The sequence below is a fragment of the Hemiscyllium ocellatum genome, chromosome 21 (genome assembly GCF_020745735.1).
Source record: "Hemiscyllium ocellatum isolate sHemOce1 chromosome 21, sHemOce1.pat.X.cur, whole genome shotgun sequence".
Taxonomy (NCBI): Eukaryota; Metazoa; Chordata; class Chondrichthyes; order Orectolobiformes; family Hemiscylliidae; genus Hemiscyllium; species Hemiscyllium ocellatum.
The window spans coordinates 33,171,347-33,198,042 of record NC_083421.1 but is presented as its reverse complement, the minus strand read 5'-3'; the positions used below and the strand labels follow the sequence as shown (position 1 = coordinate 33,198,042).

The 26,696-nt window shown below is 39.3% G+C and overlaps 1 protein-coding gene and 1 pseudogene across 5 annotated transcripts in view; one reads left to right on the top strand and one right to left on the bottom strand.

The window, feature by feature from the left end:
- LOC132825811 (astrotactin-2-like) overlaps window positions 1–26,696 on the bottom strand; it is a 1,607,744-nt gene that overhangs the window by 794,208 nt on the left and 786,840 nt on the right. The gene's annotated exons all lie outside the window — the stretch shown is intronic.
- LOC132826043 (5S ribosomal RNA) lies at window positions 21,005–21,123 on the top strand (annotated as a pseudogene).

Sequence of the window (26,696 nt, the reverse complement as noted above, 5' to 3'; positions counted from 1 at the left end):
ATGAATTCTGCTGCCATTGCACACTGTTGGACATGCTTTGGAATCATCCACTTCCAGCTAATGGCTGGGGTGTGGTGTGGTTCTTCTTTCTGCTCTTTCTAAATATACACTAAATAGGTTAGACCACCCCTGCTGGGGGCGTTATAATAAAAAAAATCTGAAGGTTGACAGAAACATACAAAGGAAATTTATCAGGCTTATATCAAAATATCATTCATGGGCCACCCACCTGTCCCAAATCCAACTACTATGCTGTGGACCCCACAAACTGCCTCCTCATGGACCCCTGAATGTAGATGTACCCATGGAAGAGTTGAATCCAGGATCACCTCCGTGAAGATCTTCTATGAGGAGATCCTCCAATTTCTCTTCAAGGTGTCCCGATAAAACCCCAACTTGGAATGTTTCCTGTTGAGGTTTAGCTCAGAACAGTTGTAAAAATAAGGACCATCTTTTCAGGAGATGAGGACTTTTTTTTTGTGTGAGGGTTTGGAACTCCCTGCCTCAGGAGATTGAATATTTTTAAGACAGAAGTCAAAATAGTCTGGTTTGGTAAGGAAATCAAAGTTTGTAGCAGTCGGATAGGTACTGGAGTTTTAAACACAAACATCCCTGCCATGATCTTGTTGAATAGAGGAGGTAGTGAATGATATACTTTGGTTCCTACTGCGACATTACACACTTTTCACTACAGTCGTATACTTGTGTACGTGAGTACACATGACAATAAAATCTAAATCTAAATCTATTTTGTATTTTCAAAGTCCAAGATATTACCTTTTATCACAGTACTGAACAATTAAAATCCAAACAGGCTCAAAACAAAGACAGTACCTTCTAATGTGACAACAGGATCTTTACCTATAAAGCCTCGAATCATGAGTTCGATATGTATTTACAAAAATGTAAAAAAGAGCATAATCTCTTGAATGTTTTCTTCTGGACTCATTCAGATTAGTAATTGGCACGGGCAAACTGACTGGTGCAGAACAACTGGGATAAACACCATTGGAACAGAATGGTTCCTCCAATGGTGGGCAGTTTAATAGACTAACATCTTGTAAATTAAAATGTGAAAGATGTACCAAAAAATTTCAATCCTGCATATGGCAAAATATTGCAGCATAATTGTAGCCACCTTTCGGACTTTCAATTAGTTCTGAGCTTGGAGATAGACTCAAAACTCTTCATCTCCCCTCCTTCCACCTTATCCCAACTCTGCATCGCGCTCTTGAACTGTCCCTGGCTTTACAGCATGCAGACAATACTCTCGGAAATGATGCAGCAAAGAGAATGATGTAAAAAAGAACAACACATATTTGGGCCTTTGTATTCTCTCTCCTGCAATAACATATACAACAGTCATGGTTGAGTTGAATTTTTTTCACTATATTAATTTGAAACATACTCATCAAGCAGTGCTTTCAAACAAGTGACAGCATCAGAAATACTTTCACTTGAGTTTGATAACAGGAATGCTTCCAAGTTACCAAGTGCCTCTAACATGGAAGTGCTGATTAATGGACGCATATAAAATGCCAGACATTCTCAGCAGGTCAGGCAGCATTTGGAGACAGATAAATGGATTTTATAGACAGGACTATTAGCTGCCAACAGTGAGAAGCGCAGGGCAGTGCAAGTGCAAGAATTTGTGAGTGGCAGGCATGTTAATTTGTTGACACTATTCTGCCTCTGGGTAAGGAATCAGGGAGTGTGAGAGTGACATCAGGGCTGTGGGTCTGGAAACAGCACAGAGCCAACTAAAGATACTTAAGACATCCAAGGGCTACTGTCAGGGCCAAATGAAATTTAGCAGTCAACCTCTGGCCTTGCCAAGGCAACCACCAAGAGACAGGCCAAAGTCTACCAGCAGGCTTGGTGGCCTCTCCAAATGCCTGGCTCCAACTACTGACATAGTCTGTTCTGTGGAGTGATTCTCCTTCCAGAATGGTGAGCCAGCTGTTGAGGGAACCTTAACATTTAAAAATTAAAATATGGAGACAAGGTAGAATTGGAGTGCCTTCTATCAACTGAAATTCAAAAGGCAGCTTCTTCTGTACTGAGGACTCTTACATTTATCCTCCAGCTTCAACTTCGACATCGCAGAAGAAGTCAATACCATGTTGTGTTTTCCACAACATACCTCCATTGACCTCAGCATCAAAGTTCCAACCCTGGTCAATGTTTCAGGTCAATGAGGACCTGACCATTTCTCTCTTTCTCTCTCTCTACAGATGATGTTTGACTTGGATATTTTCAGTTTCTCTATCTTTATCTCAGATTTCGGCATCTGCAGTTGTTTGCTTCTGCCTGAGGACTCGCTAGTTTGAAAATCTTGGGAGATTGAATAGAAGGATCAAGAATGAACAAATTTTGATTTTCCCAGAGCAAAAGTACCCAGGACTTGGAAGGTATCAAATACAGTATCTTCCAGAAATTTTTGGACCTTCCTTATTGAAAATACATTCTTCAAAAAGACACAAGTTTTAGTCCTCACTGTACACAAGCAGGTATCCATTAACATCAAGCAGAAAAGATATTCCAGGTGCAAAATGTGTTTAGTTATTTTAGATTCTTCAGTTCTCCAGCCTCTTTAATAAACCACTCTGCCTGTAATCAGGTCCACACATATATTCATGGTGATAGTGATAGTGTTTAGAATCGGTGATGGTTGTACAGTGGAGTCGAGCAAATTTTAATCCAATCACTTTTTGTATCACAAAAGTAAACAATGAGAAACATGGACAGATTATCTGAAATCTCAAGCCCTTAACAGTAATGTCCCTTAACTTCACAATGTCCTTTGTGATTTTTTTTGGTCTGTGATAAGTCAGCTGGAGTCAAAAATCTCTTTGAATTTATGCTACCCGTGTATGTCACTCAAGAAATCCTACACATTGAAGAATTAATCACACTATAGTGATTTGAGCAGAATAAACTACTCATTTACCCTGTTGGTTAATGATGAATCAATCCCAATAATTAATCAATCACACATTCATCAATTACCTTTTTGCTTGCCTCTGTGCCTTTGTAAAGCTACACTAAATTCTCACAATAAATAAACTGAAAGATGCAATTGTATTAAATTGGCCACTCCAAATGTGCTCTCAATTATCACACTTGCTATGAGGTTGACGGTGTGTACTGTACCTTTAAGAGAGAGTTAATGCTATTTTGCACTGGTAGCTTACAAGCACCTGTCACATGACTAGCTAGCAGTCTCAGAGTGTACTGGAAAATGGAAAATACGTAACATTTGGCAGTGAAATAGATACCTGAATTGTTTTGACAACAAATCAAATCTAACTAATCAGCTGAAACTATGCCCCAGGATACTAAAACCTAATCGAGTTTGAATTTGTTGTTTTTGCCAACCTCGACCCAATGAGATGATCTGATGTTTGGGGTATAAAGAAGTAGACATTTTGAAAGTTATGCAGAGAGATCAAATGCCATCGACAGAGTAACTGTCAGCAAAACACTTTCTATCAAAGGTACCTTTTTCTACAGGCAGAGGGAGACAGACACTGATGATGACAGCTGCTGTGTGGTTTTGAAATTAAGTTGATGTAATTTTAATATGGGTTTTTATGGGAAATGTATACTGTTATAGAGTGGGAGGCAGACGTCAAGCATTTCAGAGAAATGAGGTTCAGAGTTGTAAATAGTTGTTGTTTAGTGTTCACCTTTAGAGTTAAAGAATAAATTGATAATTTTTCTTTAAATAGTGGAATTTGGTAGTTCTCTGTCACTTATACTTTAACAGATTACGAGATGAGGTGCGTTCTCTGGGTGTTTGGTTTAATAAACGGAAGGGTTCACCATCTGGGGGTTTGGATCCATGATTTGGACAGGTTTAGACAGATCCAATCTGAGATTCGACAGATTTGAACAGATTTGGAGTATGAAAGATCCCAGCAGATTTAAACACTTGCTGATCAGTGTCTTAGATCTTTAAATAAAATGGAGGCGAGACAATTTGTGTAATTTCGATTCCTTGTGGTTGGTTAAATTATAAGTGACAGAAATAGATTTCAAGATTGCTAACGAGGTTCTAGTTTGAAGGGGCGGCACAGTGACTCAGTGTTTAGCACTACTGCCTCACAGCACCAGGGTCCCAGGTTCGATTCCAGCCTCGGGCAACTGTCTATGTGGAGTTTGCACATTCTCCCCCTGTCTGCATGAGTTTCCTCTGGGTGCTCCAGTTTCCTCCCACAGTCCAAAGATGCACACGTCAGGTGAATTGCCCATGCTAAATTCCCCATCATGTCAGGTGCATTAGTCAGAGGGAAATGGGTCTGGATGGGTTACTCTTCGGAGGGTTGGTGTGGACTGGTTGGGCTGAAGGGCATGTTTCTACACTGCAGGGAATCTAAGAACAATTCCCAAATTTGCCAGAGAAATTTAGAAAGACAGAAAAAGGCCATACTTTTAGAATTAGCAGAGGTTAGAATTGTGTTTAACCAAGGAATTCTATGGGAGTTAGTCAAGCACTTAAGCGTGTCAGAGATTTACAAGGATGTCGCCAGGGTTGGAGGATTTGAGCTATAGGGAGAGGCTGAACAGGCTGGGGCTGTTTTCCCTGGAGCCTCGGAGGCTGAGGGGTGACCTTATAGAGGTTTACAAAATTATGAGGGGCATGGATAGGATAAATAGACAAAGTCTTTTCCCTGGGATCAGAGAGTCCAGAACTAGAGGGCATAGGTTTAGGGTGAGAGGAGAAAGATATAAAAGAGACCTAATGGGCAAATTTTTCACACAGAGGGTGGTACGTGTATGGAATGAGCTGCCAGAGGAAGTGGTGGAGGCTGGTACAATTGCAACATTAAAGAGGCATTTGGATGGATATATGAATAGGAAGTGTTTGGAGGGATATGGGTCAGGTGCTGGCAGGTGGGAATGGATTGGGTTGGGATATCTGGTCGGCATGCACAGGTTGGACCGAAGGGTCTGTTTCCATGCTATACACCTCTATGACTCTATGACTGTAAGTGCAGTAGAAAACTTAAATTATAATTGAGGAAAATAGAGTTAGAAGATAAAGAAAGGGAAAGAGAGAGAGAGGATTAAGAAGGAGAGAGAGGAAGAAGAGAGCAAAGGCTCTTAGCTGAGCAAAGAGAGAAGAAAGGGAGAGAGAAAGGGAGAGAGAAAGGGAGAGAGAAGAAAAATGAGAGAGAATTTGAATTTCAGAATTAGCTAATTAGTCAGGAAAGTTAACAGGATGGAGATGAATAACACACACATACATACCCACACACACAAATATATTAAAACACTGCCACATTATGACGAGAAAGATGTCGAAGCATTCTTTATTCCATTTTAAAAAATGGCTAGGGAGGTGGAGTGGTCAGAGAACTTGTGGGTAGTGCTAGTTCAGACTAAGCTTGTAGGTAGAGTTAGTGAAGTATTTGCTGCAATGTCAGATAAAGTGTCAAGAGATTATGAAGGGGTTAAACAGAGAGATAGGATTTGAGTGCTTATGAATTGGTACCATAAGCGTATAGACAGCGGTTCAGAAACACAAAATAGGAACCAAGTCAGACTTCTGCTGGGTTCGAAAGAATTAAACATAGCAATTTTGATAGATGGGTGTGGGCCTTAAAAATAGATAAGACCTATGAGGTTATAAGAGAAATTATTCTGCTGAAGGAGTTTAAAAACTCACTTCCAGAGATGGTAAGATGTCATGTGTATGAACAGGAAGTTCAAGAAGTGAGAAGAGCAGCAGAGCTGACAGATGAATATGCATTGGTGCTTAATGCAGAGTTTAGCTTCCGGCAAGAATTTCATCCTGTGAGAGATAGGATTTGGAAAAAGGGGAGATCCTACAGTACAAAATAAAGAGAAGAGCACACTTGCTATAGTTTACCACAGGTTAAAAAATAAGCCCAAGAAGGTGGAAAGGAAGTGAAAGATGTCAGGTATTTCCACCATGATAAAGTGGGGCACGTAAAGTCACAGTGCTGGTCATTAAAGAAACACACTATGGTAAAAGATGTGGTAAAAAAGGCTAAGTGGTATTAGTTAAAGTACTAAAGGAAAGACCAAGAAAAGTTGAGAAGCTGTAGGGGAGTGCACAGCCTAGGCAGAGGCTGGGTATGGAGTTAGTGCCTGATCTCCATAAAGAATTAGCCTCTGTGGGTAAAGTTTACTCAGAAAGGACAGGGGAAGAAGAGAAAGAATTTATCATTTTGAGAGATACAGGATCTAACCAGTCTCTAAGAGTAAGAGAGTAATGTATTTGCACTCTTTCCGAAGTATTACCCGAGAGTGTGGTAATTTGTTGGATAAATGTACAGACATTTAGCATTCCCCTGTGTAAGATCAGGTTGGAGTGCCAACTCATGACTGGGGAAGTTACAGTGGGAGTGATTGACAGAGTGTCAGTTCCTGGAGTACAGTTTTATCTTGGGAACAATTTAGCAGGATCCAACATGGGAGTGACAACCCTGGTTCTGGAGAAGCCAAAGGAAGACCAGGGAACTGACTTGTTAAAAGAAAAATACCCTGGAATTTTTCCAGACTGTGTAGTAACAAGATCCCCCTATCATAAGTCACAGCATGAAGGTAAAGCTAAAGAGAAAGATGAAGGAGTTGAGGTTCAGTTAGCCGATACCCTGTTTGATGTAATGGTGCAGGATAAATCTAAACAGGCAGAGGGTCAGGCAGAAGTGTTTAGTCCTGAAAGGCTAATGGACTTACAATAGAAAGACGAGACAATAAAAGATATATCTCTTGACTCAGATAAGGAGTCACAGAATATTCCTGAGGATTATGATCTGAAATAATATTTTTTATTATTTAATTAATTAATGCATTATAATAAATAAATAAATAATAATAAAATAATAGTACATAATTAATAAAATAGTAAATTTAATAAATTAATAAAATAATAAAAAGTTAAAAAATAAAAAATATAATAAAATAATAAGAAGAAAAAATGGAGACCACAGCAGGTTTGTGCAGAGGAGAAATGGGCAGAAGTGCACCAGATTGTGTTGCTGGTAGATGTTACGGATAGCAGTATGAATTACCAGTAGGAGGTCAGCTAGGTGTAAGGAAGGCTCGGGCTAAGGTACAAAAGTGGGACTGTACAAAAACGTGGTTAACTTTTGCCGTACATGTCATACATGCTAAATGGTAGGGAAGCTACAGACAGTAATAAAACCAGCTAATTCCCACATTTGAAGAACCTTTCATGCAGGTTATGATTGACTGTGCAGGTCCCCTCCCAAAAAGTTAAAGAGGGAACCACTACGGGCTAACCATAATGGATGTGTCTACCAGATTTCCAGATGCAATTCTATTATGGAGTATGAAGGCAAAAAGTGTGGTAGAGGAGTTAGTAACTTGCTGCACGCGATAAGGGCTAACTAGAGAGATTCAATCAGACCAAAAGTCTAATTTTACTGCTAGGCTGTTTAAGGAAGTCATGGATAGCTTAGCCATATAACACTTTAAATCAAGTTCATACCATCCTGAATCCCAGGGAGCTTTGGACAGGTGGCATCAGACCCTGAAGACCATGTTAAGAGCGTACTGTCAGGATTGTACAAATGATTGGATAACGGTATCCCATTCGTATCGTTTGCCAATAGAGATGCCCCAAAGAAATCTTCTCAATTTATTCCCTTTGAGTTAATATTCGGACATGAAGTGCAAGGGCTTTGAAATTAATTAAAAAGAAATTGACAGGACCGATGTCAGAGGTCTTACACTTGGATTATGTATCCGAGTTCAGGGAGAGATTGATTCTGGTAGGTGAGTTAGCTAAACAGCACCTGAAGAGGGCGCAGCATAGAATGAATCAGGTGGCAGATAAAACTCTGAAATTTGGACATTTTCCAGTGGGGATGATAAATTAGTATTGTTACCAGTGGTAGGCAATCCCTTCAAAATCAAGTTTAGTGGTTCACCAAAGATATCACCAAAACGAGTCAGAGTGAGTGAAGGCCTCCGATCATGTTAGTTCCCAAACCTGAGGGGACTCAATGATTTTGTGTGGACCTTTGGAAGATCAACACCATAACAAAATTGGACTCACAGCCAATATCAAGATTGGAGGACTGTAGAGAGAAAGTTGGACAAGCCAGTTACATCACAAAGATAGATTTACTATGTGGTTATTGGTAGGTACCTTTATTGGAGAAAGTGAAAGAGGTTCTGAGTTTGCAACCCCAAATGGGCTTTATCAATTCAAAGTGATGCCCTTTGGAGTGAAGAACACACCAACCACATTCCAAAGAGTAAAGAATAGAGTTGTGGCTGGGTTAACAAACTGTGCAGGCGATCTGAATGATGTAGTGACCTTTAGTGAGTCACGGAAAGTTCACATGGTACAGTTAGCAGAGCTATTTAAACAATTAGGAGAAGCAAAACTAGTAATAAACTTAAAGAAAACAGAATTCACAAAAGCAGAAGTGATGTTCTTGGGACATAACATCAGTCATGAAAGGTTGACCCCAAGGAATGCAAAGATGAAGTCCATCGAGGAAATTCCACGACCAACCTCAAAGAAAGAGGTGCTTCGCTTTTTGGAACTCAGCGGATTCTACCATAAGTTTGTTCCATTCGGCAGCATAGTGGCATCGTTAACAGATTTACTGAAGAAGAACACAAAATGTTGATGGACAGAACAATATCAGGAGGCATTCAATAACTTAAAAATAGTATTAACCACCACACCAGCTTCAGCTACACTAAACGTTTAGAAACCCTTCAAAGCTGCAATCGATGCTAGCAACACTGGAGTTGGAGCTTGACTGCTACAGGATGATGGAATTGATATTTTTTTCTTTGAACAGTGAAATTTGGGAATTCTATGTCACTTACACTTGAACAGATTACAAGGCAGGGTGAGCTTTTCTGGGAGTTTGGTTGAATTAACGGAAGGGTTCACTGCTAGGTTGAAACACACTAATAAAGAATAGATCTCAGTGCAGCATCTGAAGGTAATGCAGATTCAGTAATGTGGGCATTTTCTGATCACCACTTTAGAGATGCAAAAACACACTTTGGAGTGGATGGAACGTGAACCCAGGCCTCCCAGTTCAGAGGTAGTGATGCTACCACTGTGCCAAAAGTGCTAGATTCAGTAGTGTCAGGATTCTGGTAACTTTGCATATATCCAGTGCATATGCCTCAGTGTTGATGCAAAGCTATTAATGTCCAAGATCATCGGAGACCCAGTGTGTGATCCAAATTGTACGTCAGAACTGCATGGAATTCCTGATGCACTGACTTCCATATTGAATATAAAAGTTTTTAAGCCTGATGTTTTCTAATGAACAATGCAGGGTTTAGTTCAACAATTTTTTGATTTCAAGCAATGTTGAGTACGGTATCAGATACATTTATCATTCAGGTAATTCAGCACTTGAATTGGTAACCTTACATAGAACGTTGCAGTTTTGTAAACAGGTTTGAGTACTATTTTTTGCTCAAATTAGAAACTCACTAAACAATTATCTGTAAGCTAAAATGTCAATTACACTAAAAGATTTTGACTTAGCATAATAATGATGACTTCTGAAATGGCATTCTAATTAATATTTACTGAACCAAGGCAGTTTGGCAGATTGCTGCCAATTAAGAAATTGTTTGTGTAACTCATTGGAGCTACAAAGCAGTTGAGCTTAATCAACAAAAAAAATGGCCACTGTGAGATGTGACCTAATTTTCAGTAAACATTTAAGAAGAAAATTGGTACTCCCTCAGAGTACATCCAACAGCCTCAGTTTTGCAGCCTATATTGGATAAAAGACTGATGAATTGTATATCCAAGTTCACTGATGTTACAGAGTTAGGAGGATTATTCAAAGATTCAGTAATCAAAAAGACTAATGTTAAATGGCAGTCTTCAGATCAAAGGGGCTGGAATATAAAATTGGGAAAGTTAGATTTCTCATTTTTCCAAAGTCTTGATAAGGCTCAAGCAGGATCACCACACCGGCCTACACACTGAACTTCAAGGAAACGTAAAAGCAAAATACCACAGCTACTGTCTTTAACTCTGAAACAAAAGGCTAGAACATTCTAGAACTACTCAGATGGTCAGGCAGAATCTTTGGAGAGAACCAGAGTTAACATTTCAGGTAGTCAGTACCAATGAAAGGTCATAACTTGAAACGTTATCTCAGGAAATATATGTTGTCCTTGGTAACGTACGGATTTATAAAAATGTTAACAGGCTTAAATAATGCTCAGTGTTGAATAAAATTGTTTATTTTCTCGAGGTTAGTTGAAAGGTGATCAAATTTAGACTTTTAACGAAAATAACAAAAGGAAATGAAAGAAACATTTCCTCTGATGAAAGAATGAAGATCAATCATAACTTTAAAACTACAACTAGACATCCTGCATTGTAGTCAGGAAGCACCACATAAAGGGTTATGGGAAACTCGAACTTTCTTCCCCAAAAGGCTGTGGATGTATCAGTGAAAGTTCAAAAATGTAAATGTTTATGATTGGGACCAAAATATTTTTAGTATGCAGGTTATCAAGAGATTTAGGGAAAAGGTGGAAACATGAATAAATTAGCCATGATGTTATTGAATGGCAGAACAGACGTGAATGACTAAATGGATTGACTGGAGATCCAATGTGATGAGAAAAGTGTCTGTGAAAATCAATCGTGGGATTTGATGATTAACAAATTTGACTCAAGTGCAAGTCTTGTTCTATCTGCACTCGTTTTGCGGTCAGTATAAACCTGTCAGTATGTCGTGGGTTTTCTTCCTGCATGCAGTCTCACACGATCATTTCATACCCCAATTCTGTCATGCATTGTGTTGAATGCAAAGCTGAAATCATATTGCATCTCTGCAAAATAAAAATTGTTGAACTAAACCCTGCATTGTTCATGAGAAAACATCAGGTTTTATATTCAAGATGCAAGTCAGTGCATCGGGAATTCCATGCGGTTCTCACGTACAATTTGGATCGCACACTGGTTCTTTGATGATCTGGGACATTAACAGTTTTGCATCAACCCTGACGCATGGGCACTGGATATATGCAAAGTACAGTGTAGGGTGTTTGAATTGTTCCTTTTATAACCTTGTAATTGAAGAACCAAGGAAGAAACCTTCAGTGCTTGTTTTGGAAGAGTTAAAGTAATTACGTAAAGGTTAATTAAATTCACTGTGAGAGCACCGGGTAAGTGATTGATTAATGAACCCACCTTCGCTTTCTCCTGCATGGCGTTTGTCAGATCCTTTTGCCCTGTGCTGCAGTTTAGTTATAAAAGACAGATAATTTACTCCCTTTGCACATTCATTTAAATGGCCCCAGCACTAACAGACTGACTTTGGTAGAAAATAAGTACTCCAATATTCACATTCTAGAGGAACATGACTGTGGATTTTTTTTCTGTCTGCAAAGAATATTAAATATGAAAATGAAGGCCAACAATTCACCATGAAAAAAAAAATTACTCTGGGAAATTACATAATAAATCATTGCAAATCAAAACACCAACCTTTTCATAGCAGATGTTAGGGTCATGTTTAGTAATGGCTGTTTATTTTAGTTTTAATAAAGGACTCTGAGGTCAAAGGTCCAGGAGTACAATTCATTTTTGTTTTGTATTTATTTCAGAGTGACATTTAGCCAAAAATGGCTTATGAAAATTTGCATGTAAGTAAAAACATAAAGCAACTTTTGGCCCCCTGAGGTGCTGTTGAAGCCCAATATTATGCAAAATTACAGAAAGAGTACAGAAAGTCATGAAGAGTAACTCTTGACCAGAGCTAATGTTCAACAGCTGAATATACAGTAAGATTTCCAAGTGCCATCCCTGCATTGAAAGGCCCTGAAATGACTGTGCTTTGAATTAGGAAGTGACCAGATTTTCATACGGTTTTCTCCTTCAGCGTAAGCACAATCCAGAATCAGAGTCAACACAATTCTTTAAACTGTACCAAATGCTAATGCTGGATGGAGCTTCAAGCATTATGGACAAATACAATGAATTGTCAGCCATTATAAGGCACTGATTTGGCATCAATTGACCTATTGTATCTAATTCTGAGCATCACACTGTAAGAAGGCTTTGAAGAATTTACAGCAGCTGAAGCAAAGATTTATGACAATGTTTTCGGGGATGGCAGACTTCAATTACAAAGATGGATTGAAGAATTTGTGCTGTTTTCCTCACAGGAGGTTGAGAAGAGTTTTGCTAGAGGTGTTCAAAATCATTAAGGCTTTGATAGAGTAGACAGAGAGAAACTATACCTCTGGCTGAAGTATTGAGAATGAGTAGATACTGATTTAATGGGACAGGCAAAGGAGCCAGAGATATCGTAAGGAGCAACATTTTTAGACGGTTAGTGGCTTGGATTTGGATGCATTGCCAGAGAGATCCAGATTTAAAGGTGGTTTCTTAAAGGGATTGAGATAAGCATGAAAAAGGGGAAAAATATAGTGCTAGGCTCTGGCGGAAGAATATGGAAAAGAGAACGAGGAAAGGGTATCTGGTCTTGCAGAAAGCTGGTACCAAGACATCCGATTAAATGGCCTCTGTATTCTACCAATTCTATGGATTTAGCTATGCTACTTCCCAATCCCCTCACCACAGGTAATCAGAATGTGGGTCAGGGTCTACTAGAAAACAGCAGACAGGAAATCACATGACAGAATGGTTGGTCCTCTGTGCAGTAATTCACCCTGGTACTGTTTAAAATTCCAAATCAGAACTCCAATTCCTGCTGTTCAGAATCACTCGTTATTATAGAAGGAGGCCATTCAGCCCACCTTGTTAGCACTAGTTTGGTTACCTAGTGCTGGTCCCCTGCCTCTTCTCCATATCCTTACACACCCTTTCGAGATAAGCAATCATTCAGTGCCCTTTTGAATGCTTCAATTGAACCTGCCTCCACCACATATCTTCCATACCTAACTACTCACTGTGTGAAAAGCTTGTTTTGCACTTAAGTTTAAGCCCAGTTGTTTTTTTCTCTTTTGTGAGCAGGGACAGCTTCTCCCTATCTTTTCTAGCCAACCCAGTCACGATTTTGAAAAACTCAACAGATCTCTTTTCAGCTTTCTTCTTGCCAAGGAAAACAGCCTCAATTTCTTCAATCTGTCCTTCCAACTGCAGTTTCTCACTCCTGGAACCATTCTTGCAAATTGCTTCTGCACTTTCTCAAACACATTCACATGTTTCCCATGATGTGGCAGCCACTATTGCACACAATACTCCAGGTGAAGTTGAACAAATGTATTGTATAAGTTCAACTTTGCACTCTGTCCCCCAGTAATAAAGCCAAGAACACTGTAACCTTTATTAAATGCTCTTCAATGACCTACTACCTTCAATGATCTGTGCACAGGTGCACAGGTACCTCTGCTCTGCCAACCCCTTCAGAATTGTATTTACTAATTTAATGTAGTCTTTTAAATTTTCTTATGATCAAAGTGCATTGCCATACCTTTCTCAATATTGAGCATAACCTGTCACCAGCCGACTCACATCACCAACTTGTCAGGATCCCTAAATCCCTTGAGAAGTTAAGTGGATGAGGTCAGCTGATTGGCTCGATGGCCAGTTTGCAATCCTACAAAAACTTCAACAGTATAGTTTCAAGTCGCATACCAGCTGAAGTCATTATGTAGGCCTTGCCTTCTCAACCTCATCTGAGGCATAGTGACATTCTAGTTAAACCCAACAACAGCTGTCTTGCTCGGTCTCCCTGTACTAAAAGAGCAGCTGATGGATTTCTGGGATTCTGCCAACTTTCACTTCCATAAAAAACGCATGAACATTGTACTAAAATATCCACTAAGATTAAAAAAACCTGTTTTCTTCCAAACTAGGTTCAGATCATGTTTCCATTTTTGGATGTTGACTACCTGGTACACATCTATTCTGTTTCAAATGGTATTGCCAGTACAATAAAAGTTGCACCAAAATGCTGGAACACAGAAGTGGCAATATGTTTTATCAAATGAAGTGATTCATTTAAGGAGGGTCATGCAGAAAAATTAAAATTTTCTCATCTTTTTTCCTCAATTACTGGGCATTAAAAATTCTATGATCCACATTTAGTCCTCAAATGTTTTTTTCTTGATCATTCTTTAATTTATTGTTTTAGGTGTCTGAGATCCTTATCAAAAATGAATTGGGAATGACTTTTTTTTGTCAGTTCAATGAACAAATTACACTGTTCAAACGCATTCTTTAATGGGTCGTGAATTAAACTATTACAAGTAATGAGGAAATGTAATACCCAGCGTCCATATGGCACTGCCTAATCTAACATTGCATCTTAGTAGAACCATTCCATTCTGCCAGTCAAGAGAGTAATGTGATTGATATTATGGCCCAGATTTTCCATCCTCTTGACAGTTGTTATTCCAGTGTAAATGGGAGTTGGAGATGGAGACTCTGCAGAATCTCTGGAGTCGCAGTCTCCAAAGGGGTTACCTTGGAAATTAAAAATTCTGCTGTGCAATTCTTTGGAAACTGGAAACCACTGTTTGTATCAGAGAACGCAGAAAGTCCTGATGACATTAAGAGTGGTTTAATAAGCCTAAATAAACAGTCACTGAAAAAATTCTTTAACTATTGAATAGATATTCCAAATCCAATTCAACTTACTCCATATTTGCCTCACATACCGTTAAGTACATCTCTCCCAGTCCACTTATACCCTTCAGACTCTGACCTGACAATTCCAAGGTCAAACACACTTAACTCCATTCCCCAGCCAACACCGTGCCCTGCCACTCAACATGCTCCCCCCAGCCTTTAGCCCCACTTCTCTTAGCTTTGTATAGAGTCGTCTCTGTCACTGCTTTGCAACTGACACCTCTTCTCCCACCATTCCAATACACCCAACATCCTCCCTCTTCCACTCCACACCCAAACCCCACCCTTCCATCTGTCTAGACATGATCAGCCCCCACCCTCGTAATTGACAGACCCGGCAACCATCAAATCCACCTTCCACTGGTTCTGATTTCATCCCAACTGAATCTGTTTGCTGCAAACTGACCTGGTTCCCTTGCCAACTAGCATGCTTTCCACTTGGCATGATATCCCCTTCCATAATGGTACTCTAACCAGCTGGCACTTCATTCACCAATACTCTCCCCCCAACCCATCTGTCATCCTACCTTCTGGCAGTCTACACTTCACCTTCCCAGTGCCCGAAAGTCACAATGAGCTTGTGTACTGATTGTTTGACAGCAGCTGTCATAGTGGCTGTTTGGGCCATTAAATATCAGAATTACAGGTGTTATGAAGATGTGGGTGTACTTTAAGAGAGTTAAAAGCAGCAGAACTACCGGACACAGCACCACGTGTTCTCAATAAGGCAACAGTGTAACACTTGGTCGAACAACTCGATTAGCTTATTGCCTGGAGACAAAAAAAACAAATTCGAATTTGGCCAATCAGTTCAAATTATATCCCAAAAAAATATCAATCTCCAATCCACCTTCAATTTAGGAGATTGATTATCTTAAAGGCCATTAACACAATCCGATCCGATGATCCGAAAGGAGAATTGCCAAGCTTAGCATGTAAACAGCCTGCCTGAAAATAGTTCTCGTAAAAAGGTTCGATAGTAAATGGTGCCACAGAAATTCCTAAGAAGAAAAGAAAGCATAGGAAGATCCCAATAGAAGCATGAAAGCTGTCTGGTTTTGAGATAAGAAGTGTCGTTTTGTAAATCTTAATTGGGAGTTTTATCGAACTAGTATTATAGAAGGGAAGGTAAAAGAAGGTTAAAGGAAGAAATTGTAAATTTTAGCTCGTTAAGTATTCTCTGTTATACTTTAAGAAATAAAGTTGTTAATTTTTACTTAAAAAAGTTCTTGGCCACTCAGATTTTTACAGATTACTGCACAGGTAAATCTTTTCTGTATTGCTGGTTTTAAATTAAGCAGGAGGGTTTACCCCGTGTCATAACACAGGCTATGTTAACTATGGGATGAATTTGCACATCACTGATTTAAAACAACTATAAAGCAACTATCATCGCCATCATCAAAGTGCTATACGGAGTGGTGTTGGCAATCATGTTCTCCTAAACTTTATAATCATAGCCACAGTAATTGACTTTGTTGGAGTTCTGGTGAAACCAGCTTTGATTTCTTGCACCCCTTCCATTAACCAAATCAATGACCACAATAATGCCCACATGATTATCCTGTGTCTTTTATACACATAGAGGACACAGACCCTCAAGGGGCATAAACCAATTGGAGTAATATTGGACTTAACTCTTTGCTTTGCATTATTTATGTAACAATTTGAATTTATTTATAGCTTCTTGAATGAAATGAAAGGTTACAAGAGACTTTAGAGGAATACTAACAAAAAAAAACATAAGAAGGTATTAAAATGTGTGTTTTTTTTAAAATTCACTCCTGGGCATCACTGGATGGTCAGTATTAATTGCCTGTCACTAATTGCCCTTGAGAAGGTGGTGGTGAGTTAACATTCTTGAACCACTACAGTCCATGTGCTGTAGGTTGGCCCACAAAAGCAATTAGGGAAGGGATTCCAAGATTTTGACCCAACAACAATGAAGGAACAGTGATATATTTCCAAGTCAGAATGGTGAGCGGCTTGGAGGGGAACTTGCAGGTGATGGTGTTCCCATGCATCTGCTGCCCTTGTCCTTCCAAATGTAAATGATCATGGATTTGGAAGGTGTTGTTTAAGAATGTTTGATGAATTTCTCCAGTCCATCTCATAACTCCTACACACTACTGTACTGAGCACTGCTGGTGGAGGTGGGTGCTTGTGAATGTGGTGCTAATCAAGTGGGCTGTTTTGTCCTGGATGAAGTCAAACTTCTGTAGTGTTGTTAAAGCTGCACACATCCAAACAAGTGGGGAGTATTCCATCACACTCCTGACTTGTGCTTTGTAGATGATGGACAGGTTTTGAAGAGTCAGGAAGCAAGTTAATTGCCACAGTATTCCCAACCTCTGACTTGCTCTTGTAGCTACTGTGTTTGTTTGGTAAGTCCAGTTCAGTTTCTAATAAATGGTAACCTTTAGGAAATTGATAAGGGGGGATTCAATGATAGCAGAAATGGTTAGATTGGTTCTAATTGGTGATGGTCACTGCCTGACATTTGTGTGATGTGAATATTAATTGCCCCTTGTCAGACCAAGCCAGGATATTGTCCAGATCTTGTTGCATTTGAACATGCACTGCCTCAGTATCTGAGGAGTTGTAAATGGTGCTGAACATTGTGCAAACATTAAAAATCATCCTGACTTCTGACTTTATGACCGAGGGAAGGGCATTGGTGAAGCAGCTGACGATCTTTGGGTCTAGGTCACTATCCTGAGGAACTCCTGCAGTGGTGTCTTGGAACTGAGATCAGTGACCTCCAATAACTACAACCATCTTCCTATGTGTCAGGTATGACGCCAACCAGCAGCAAGTTTGCCCCCTGATACCCACTGCTTCTGGTTTTGCTCCTTAATGCACACTCACAGACTTTGATGTCAAAGGCTGTCACTCTCAATTCACCTCTGGAATGCAGCTGTTTTGTCCCTGCTTGAACCAAGGCTGTGATGAGGCCAGGGGCTGAGTGGCCCTAGAGGATCCCAAACTAAGCATCACTGAGCAGGTTTTTATTGCTGAACAGGTGCTGCTTGATAGCATTGTTGATGACACCTTCCATCATTTTACTGATGATCAAGAGTAGACTGATGGGGTAGTAATTTGACAAGCTGGATTTAACCTTATGTTTTGTGTGCAGGGCATATGCAGGCAATTTTCCACGTTGTCAGGTTGTAGCTTCAGTTGTAACTATACTGGAAGAGCTTGACTAGGACAGTGCATGTTCTGGACCATAGGTCTTCAGTCCTCTTGGCAAGATGTTGTCATAGACTTTGGAGTATCCAGTGCCTTCAACCACTACTTAGTATCCCGTGGAGTGAATAGAATTGGCTGTAGACTGGTTTCTGTGATGCTGGGGACCACTGAATAGGGCCAAAGTATTGTCTACTTGGCACTTCTGGCTGAAGATTGCTGTGATGCTTCAGCCTTATAAAATATTCAGTCAGATCAGTAGACATAGAGTCAGAGTCATAGAGACGCACAGCAAGGAAAACAGACTCTTCGGTCCAACTTGTCCATGCCGAACAGATATCCCAACCCAACCTAGTCCCACCTGCCAGCACCCGGCCCATATCCCTCCAAACCCTTCCTATTCATATACACATCCAGATGCCTCTTAAATGTTGCAATTGTACTAGCCTCCACCACTTCCTCTGGCAGCTCATTCCATACACGTACCATCCTCTGCATGGAAAGATTGCACATTAGGTCTCTTTTATATCTTTCCCCTCTCACCCTAAACCTATGCCCTCTAGTTCTGGACTCCCCCACCCCAGGGGAAAGACTTTGTCTATTTATCCTATCCATGCCACTCATGATTTTATAAATTTCTATGAGGTCACCCCTCAGCCGCCAATGCTCCAGGGAAAACAGTCCTAGCCTATTCAGCCTCTCCCTGTAGCTCAAATCCTCCAACACTGGCAACATCCTTGTCAATCTCTTCTGAACCTTTTCAAGTTTCACAACATCTTTTCGATAGGAAGGAGACCAGAATTGCACGCAACATTCCAGCAGAGGCCTTACCAGTGTCTTGTACGCCCACAATGAATAGAACATAGAACATTACAGTGCAGTACAGGCCCTTCAGACCTCGATGTTGTGCATACCTGTCATACCAATCTGAAGCCCATCTAACCTACACTATTCCATGTACATTCAATGAGTGTCTTAAAGGAGGAATTGGAAGTAAGAAAGCAAAGAGGCTTGGCCAGAACATTCAAGCACTTGGAGCAAAGCAGCTAAAGTTACAGCTAGCAGTGATGGACTGCTTAATATTGGGAATGCTCAAGAGACCTGAATGTGAAGAGTGCAGAGATCTTGGAAGTTTGTAGGCTGGAAAGAAGTTGTAGAGATAGGAAGTGTCAAGATCAACGTGGGATTTCAAAATTAAAGATGGCTATTTGAAAGTAGAGTTGTTACCAGTCTGGGAGCAAGCATTGGTTAGTGATCAGAGTGTCAATTGGTGAACAAAATTTGTCAAGCATTAAGAGACGGGCTGAAGTTGCTTGTTGCTCTTATGGAATGACAGAACAGCTGTTGGCCTGGTCAGCTGATATTTGATTCAAATGAAGTTATTTGCCTCATTTCAGAAAGCATAGAATCTGATTTGTGTGTAATTTTACCAGCTAGTTGGGCCATTATTAAATGCTCATTCTCAGATCTGTATGATGGCATTCAGCTTAACAGACCATGAGTTACACATGCAGGGAACATACAGTTTGCAATTATATCCAGGGATCTTTCAGATATGGTGCTATGATGATAATGCACTGCCCAGTCTAAAATAAGTTGAAGCTCAACATTCAAAAATTTGGTAACAAATCAAGAAAAACCATCTGGGAGGAATTTAATAGATCTTGTTTCGCTCTCCATAAAGGTCAGTCATTCCTTTTGAAGATTCAGCAACAGCAGACATGTAGAAACGAGCAAGAACAGATGGCTCGTCATTTTCCAGCAGGAACTGCTACTGGGACTTTGAAAGGAAAAGAATCAAAAACAGAAAGCTGCCTGCAGTTAGAAAGAAGTTGGCTACTTCTGGTCCATCAGTTTCTGCAATGATATTGATCTGGCTAAGTTCTGAGATGATCTTTCCCAAATCTTTCATAATGCCTTCCCATAGGAGCTGTCTAACATGGAATGGTACAGATTTGGTTTTAACAATGAAACATTAGTTTATTTTGCAAAACAAATGAAGATATAATAGAATAAACCAAACTATTTACGCATAACACATGTTTAAAGCTTTTGAAGCACACAGTAAAAATACAATGCCAACAACAGTATCATACAATGTTTTCCTTTACTGCACAGTGTTTCACTCAGTTTTGGTTTACTCAACTGTGAGTTCTTCATCATGAAAGTCTGACAGCCTCTTCCTTCATTCATCACATAACTGAGCATAAACTTGTAACCCTTTCAGTGTTTTAACTAAACACTTCTAGTCTGGAACTTATATAAATCTCATTAGAGTGAAGTAACCCATTTGAATAATTCTAAGCTCTCCTACCTTTTCTCAAGAATGTCTGCTTTACATATTCAACTTCAATTAAGAATCCTGCAGAATTGGCACAGACTGAAACTAAAAGTTGTTTTTCAAGCTAGGGTTTTTCCCCTAAGCCCAAAAGAAATTTCGGAATTTTATAGCTGAAATGCATGATACTGTTCAATCAGTTCACTCTCTCTTCAAAACTGTCTGTCAGGCTGTTTTTGAAAAGACATCACCTTGGTGAAATACTTACTACTTAATCATTAAAAGCCTTTGGACACCCAGAAAACTCACATACAACTACCTCAAAAGTCAAAAATTCAAACATTAAATTAAATTGTATTAAAATATATGTAAACCACACAACCTACATCACAATAGGCCTCAGGTTGTTTAATCTTATACACTCCTAGAATTGTTGTGTTAGCCATGACTGATTAACTTCTTTTGTTTTATGCCTTGAAGCAGATGCAGTGAACTATGTAAACATAGAAAATAGGAGTGATTGTAGGCCATTTGGCCCTTCAAGCCTGCTGTGCTATTCAATATGATAATGGTCAATCACCTAACCCTGACCCTGTGTTTTTCTGATCCCTTAAATCCTATGAACTATATCTAATTCATTCTAATTTATTGTTCTGGTCTCAAACGATTTCTATGGCAAACATTTCCATAACTTCACTGCACACCACTGCTGGTTTGATATTTCTAACTTAACTTGAATATATTAAACAATTCAGCTGCAACTTCAGGGACAGAGTCAACTGGCTAAATGTTATCAGCTTTTTATTGAATGGACATAGGGCAAAAGACAACAGTTGCTAACACAAGTCAAATTTAGCAGCAATTAAATGGGGATTACAAAATTCCACAAACAGAGCAGAGTATGTTCTTGCGTCTAAGGAAGCCATCAACATATCAATAACTATGCCCATACAAGTGTGAAAACACCTGATCTCATCTGATCTCGGAAGCTAAGCAGACTCAGGCCTGGTTAGTACTTGGATGGGAGACCGCCTGGGAACACCAGATGCAATAGGCTTAAAAAGGGGTGGCACGGTGGCTCAGTGGTAAGCGCTGTTGCCTCACAGCACCGGACACCTAGGTTCAATTTCACCCTCGGACAACTATCTGTATGGAGTTTGCACATTCTCCCCGTGTCTGTGTGGGTTTCCTCCGGGTGCTCTGGTTTCCTCGCACAATTCAAAGATGTGCAGGTCAGGTGGATTGGCCATGCTAAATTCCCCATAGTATCCAGAGATGTGTAGGTTAGGTGAATTAGCCATTAGAAATGCAGGGTTACGGGGATAGGATGAGTCTAGGTGGGAAGCTCTTTGGAGAGTCAGTGTGGACTTGTTGGGCCAAATGTCCTGTTTCCACACTTTAGGGGTTCTATAAATTAATGAGTCTCTAAGTCTTGCTGTTACTTTCAAACTCCAGGCATTATTGTCTCAATTTTCTTTTGTGTAGGGCTGAGGCAATCTGAGATAATTAATACATTCTTTTTCTGACATTAACCATTAAGCTAAGTCACAGTTCACATTTGATTTTATCTAATAACTTGCTAGCCTTGCAAATAAAACTTTAGAAGTAGAAGTATTGAAAGGAACTAGCATACACTTGAGTACTTGTATAATTGCCAACTGAATGCACACTCACTTCAATCATCAGCAGGACTATTTATATTTAGTGATTGTCACATGGAATAACAGAGATGATGCTTGATTTCCCAGATGCCTTGTTAATGCTAAAAAGTGTATGTCATTTCATCCTGACTAGCGAGAAAAGAACACTGTCCTGTACAATGTGCAGTTTTTCATTTTGATCAGCTGTGTTTCAAAAATTGCTACATTTTCAGTAATCTTTGACTTGCCCCAAGAGTTTTGTCTTAACATTGTGCTATAGTTCCAAGTTATGCAAGTAGAAACAAAATTTTTCTTTTTATCAAACCAGCTTGATGACAGATATAGTTTCACAGGAAATTATATTGACAAAGTTATGCATTCTTCTTAGTTCTTCAAAGCAAAAGGTCATTCTGAGGGAGAAATCTGTGCCTCATTCATAGCAACTTTAAACTGAAACTTGCTGGAGTACAACACTTCATGGCATATACTCAATTTGATCACTAATAGTAACCATCAAAATTTTCTGGGTTATAATTATTGATGAAGAATCACTAAGCACAAAAACCTACTGGTGCCAGTTGTGGCTCCACCCTTGAATCAGAAAGTTGTGGCTTCAAGTCCTGTTTATGCATTCCAAACTGACACTGGAGTTCAGTCCAGTGAGTAATATATCATCAGATACACCAATACACTAAGGGCCCATCAGTCTTCTCTGGAACTAACAACACTTGGCTATACCTAAATGATAAGGAATGAAGCAGTTCAAGAAGGCAGCTCACCGTCACTTTATCAAAGGCAATTAACAAAGGGCAATAAATGCCAATGACGCCTACCTCCACAAAAAGGTCTAAAAGAGGTCAACATAAGAAAGATCTCACAGTAGTTTAGCCAATAATTATCCCTCAACCAACTCCACAGATTATTGCATGATTTCACGAAGCATAAATTAGCCACTGCACTCCAAAAACTGTGCTTCAAACAAGTCAAGATTACTTCACAGCCTTAAAGTACTTTACAATTTCTTAAATGATGAAATCCATAAATACACATTCTTTCTGACAAAACAAAAAAACATTTTCCCAATAGCAGTTTAATATAAAACACTAAAAAGTGTCTTAAACAATGTCAACTCAAGTAATCGCTGATTGGAACAGATCAATAAAAGACTTTCTGTTTGTATATTTTGTCTTCAAATAATTCTCTTTTTACCTGTCCACACTCAGTTTATTCTGTATTAATTGAACGACATCAATAATATGATCATGGCTATAACTTGCATTATGGCTTTCCTCCAGGTCACTGCAGTCAGGATTTACAAGGAATGCCCTTCAACATTCATGAATTATATAAAGATTATTTTCAGGTTTCAGACAACAGTGTAAGAGGAGGAACTATTGTCAGTCTTATACAAGTACATCTCAAGTTATCACTGCTTAAAAACATAAAGAAATATCTAACATCTCAGGCTGGAAGCCACAGACTTCATTGCATCATTTAATCTATTCATGCTGGCTAAAGTTTCAATGTGCTATCTGACTTCCTAGCCCCCAGGTCAAGTATTGCCTATGTGTACATGTATTCATTATGGTGTGTACCTAACAATATCTTATTTGAGTATCATGCAATATATAATGCTAGTGATTGCACATGAGTAGCCATCATCATGATAAAATATACAACTGGAAAGTGGCTAATATTGTGCCTTTATTTAAGAAAGGGTATAAGAGCAACAGGCTGATAAGTCTGACATCATTTGTGTGTAAGTTCTTGGAGGTGACTCTGAGACTTAGGATTTACATGCATTTGGAGAGGTGACGACTGTTTAGGGATAGTCAGCATGGTTTTGTGTGAGCGAATTGTGTCTCACAAACTTGATTGAGCTTTTTGAGAAAGTAACCAAAAAGATTGATGAGGGCAGAGTGGTAAGCATTGTTTACACGAACTTTAGTAAAGCCTTTGACAAGGTTCCGCATGGTAGACTAATCAGTAAAGTTGAATCACAGGGGATTAAGGGTGACCTTGCCAATTGGCTTTATGGTAGGAGACAGAGGGTAGTGATGGAAGGTTGCTTTTCGGACTGGAGGCCTGTGTCCAACAGTGTTCCACATGGATAAGTACTGGGTCTGCTTTTGTTGTCATTTATGTAAATAATTTGGATGAGAATATAGGAGGCATGGTTTTGATGCAGATGGCATCAACATTGATGGCAGAGTCAAAAGCAAAAAGATTATTTAAGGATTACAAAGTGATCTTGATCAATCAGGTCAATTGGCTGAGGACTGAGAGAGGGAGTAAAATTTGGATAAATGTGAGGTATTGCATTTTGGTAAAACAAACGAAGGCAAGACTTATACAATTAATGGTAAGGCTCTGGGTAGTGTTGGAGAACAGAGAGACCGAGTTGTTCGGGTAAATAATGTTTCGGAATTTGCATCACAGATGGACAGATTGGTTAAGGAGGTGTTTAGTATGCTTGCTTTCATTGCTGAGACCTTTGAGTATAGGAGTTGGGGAGTCATGTTGAGGTTTTGCTAGATGTTGGTGGGAATTTTTCTGGAGTACTGTGGACAGTTCTGCTCACCCTTTTATAGGAAGGATATTATTAAATTGAAGATTGTTCAGAAAAGATTTACCAGGATGTTTCCAGGAGGGAGAGTTTGAGCTATAAAAATAGCTTTTTTTCACTAGAGTGTAGCAGGTTGAGAGGTGACATTGTAGAGGTTTATAAAATGATGAGGGGCAAAGGTAATTTAAATAGCAAGGGTCTTTTCCCTTGGTGAGGGAATTCAAAACGAGGGGTCATATTTTGAGGTGAGAGGTGGAAGTTTTAAAAAGGACATGGGGTAGCTTTTCTTACCCAGATAGTGGTTTGTGTGTGGAATGAATTGTCAGAGGAAGTAGTGGACACAGGTACAGTTATGCTTAAAAGACATTTGGAATTGTACATGAAAGGAATGCTTTAAAGAGACATGGGCAAATGCAGGCAAGTGGGTCAAGTTAGGTTGGGAACATGTCGACATGGACAAGTTGGACCAAAGGGTTTGTTTCCATGCTGCATGTCTCAATGACCCATCATTAGGTTTTATGTCACTTCCTTGTGAAGTACACAGCCTCTGAAGAGCATTTTAAACATTTTGGATTCACCCATGGTATTACAGAGAATAATGTCAATGTAATTCCATGAACAATCACAACCCTATTGTGAATATCATTGTGAATAAAACAATGGTTGTTTGAAATGTCAATAATTTGAGGCATTTGCTTGTAATTTTAGAAGACAACATATTGAGGTATGCAGGGACAGAATGGTCTAAACACACAGTTTGAAGTACAACTAAATCTAAATCAACATGCAAATGATGACTGGATTTACACGTACGAGTTAAAGAGGTATTATGGAGCTCAGTATTCAAATTGAAGTAAAAGGATTGCTGTAATATTAAGGAGTCAAGCAACTCTATCCTCTTCCTCAACCCTACCACCCCGAGCAAAATTACAATATATTTGACTATCTCTTATGTGTTCAAAGAATACAATATTGTTTGAGGTCTGTCTTTATCAGAACTGTATGTAAGACAGCTGCCTGTAATTTTTGTGTGTCATGACAGAGGTTACATGTGTACAGCAAGCCAGGAAGGACATGTGTACAAAAATGTATTTTTAATTGACTTGATTGGACATATAATGACACACCTTCAGCACAAGTGGGATCAGAACGCACACCTTCTTACCCAGTCCAGTCAGTACCACTGTGCCACCAGCACAGGTTTCTAATCAGTTTTGAGCTGGACATCTTTCCTATGTGAGGCAAAGGCTACAGAAATCCTGTGCAGAACATTGGCACTTGTCTTCTCTGCAATCCAATCCTTTGGCTAGTTAATGCACAGATGGGCGCTTTGCAAAACCTTTGCACAGAAATGGCCGTTGGAAGACAGCAGTCATTTGTCTCCTTATCAGAGGCACAATGATTAATTATATGGCTCTCTCCCTTGAGTCATGCCTCAAAAATACTTTGCAAAAAAAAAATCAATATACTGTTAATTATATTACAAGCATTTGCAACACCTTGGTAACCACTTGTTCTGCCAGCGTTCTCAATCCTTATACAAAGAGGATCAATAATAGGATCTCAAAGCATTTTGAAACCTCATTATGATCTCTTTATTACCTTGCAGTAATAAATCTTCAAATAACGGTATTATGTTGCAGCAAATGACTGCACTCTTGCACAATTGGATTATGATCTGCTTACGTATCAATTAAAGAAATGCATGCTGAATGATCAGTGACTGTGTGAGGGTTTTATGAAATTTGAAGAGAAATTTAAGACCATTTTAAGATCATTCAAGCATTTTAACTCATCTCCCTATATTAAAAAAAGGAAATTTATAACTGAGTTTTGACCTTTTTATCTTTACTCTCGCATAGGATGTGGACATACTGGCAAAGTCAGCTTTTGCTCCCAATCCCTAAATGGTCTTGAACTGAATGTAGTCAAGAGTTAACAACTTAGTTGCGTTTCTGGGAGTCGCATGGAGGGGAAACCAGGTCAGAGCGGCAAATGGCTTTCCCTAAAGTGATTAACGACCCAGATCATTTCTTATGTTCCAATTGATAACCACTATAATGGTGATATGCCATGATTAAGGACAGATTTGTGATTGGAATTGTAATTCCAGTATCTATCACCCATTTCCCTGGATTATCATTTCAATTACATGGTCATTTCACCACCATAGAACCTACTGAATTATCTCACATCCATTTCAAGCAAGAATCAGTTTTGAAAAAGTTGAAATTATTCTTAAAATCCTCTTGCGGTTCCTGCCCGCACCATTTTGAAACATCCTAATTCCTGTAGAGAATGGATTGTGCACAAAGCCACTTTCCAGGCCGATGGTTTTGACGTAATCATTGGCTAAAGCAAGGTGGAATGTGTCAGAATTATCCAGGGGAAGCAATAGTCTTCTTTATCCACAAGACAGCCATA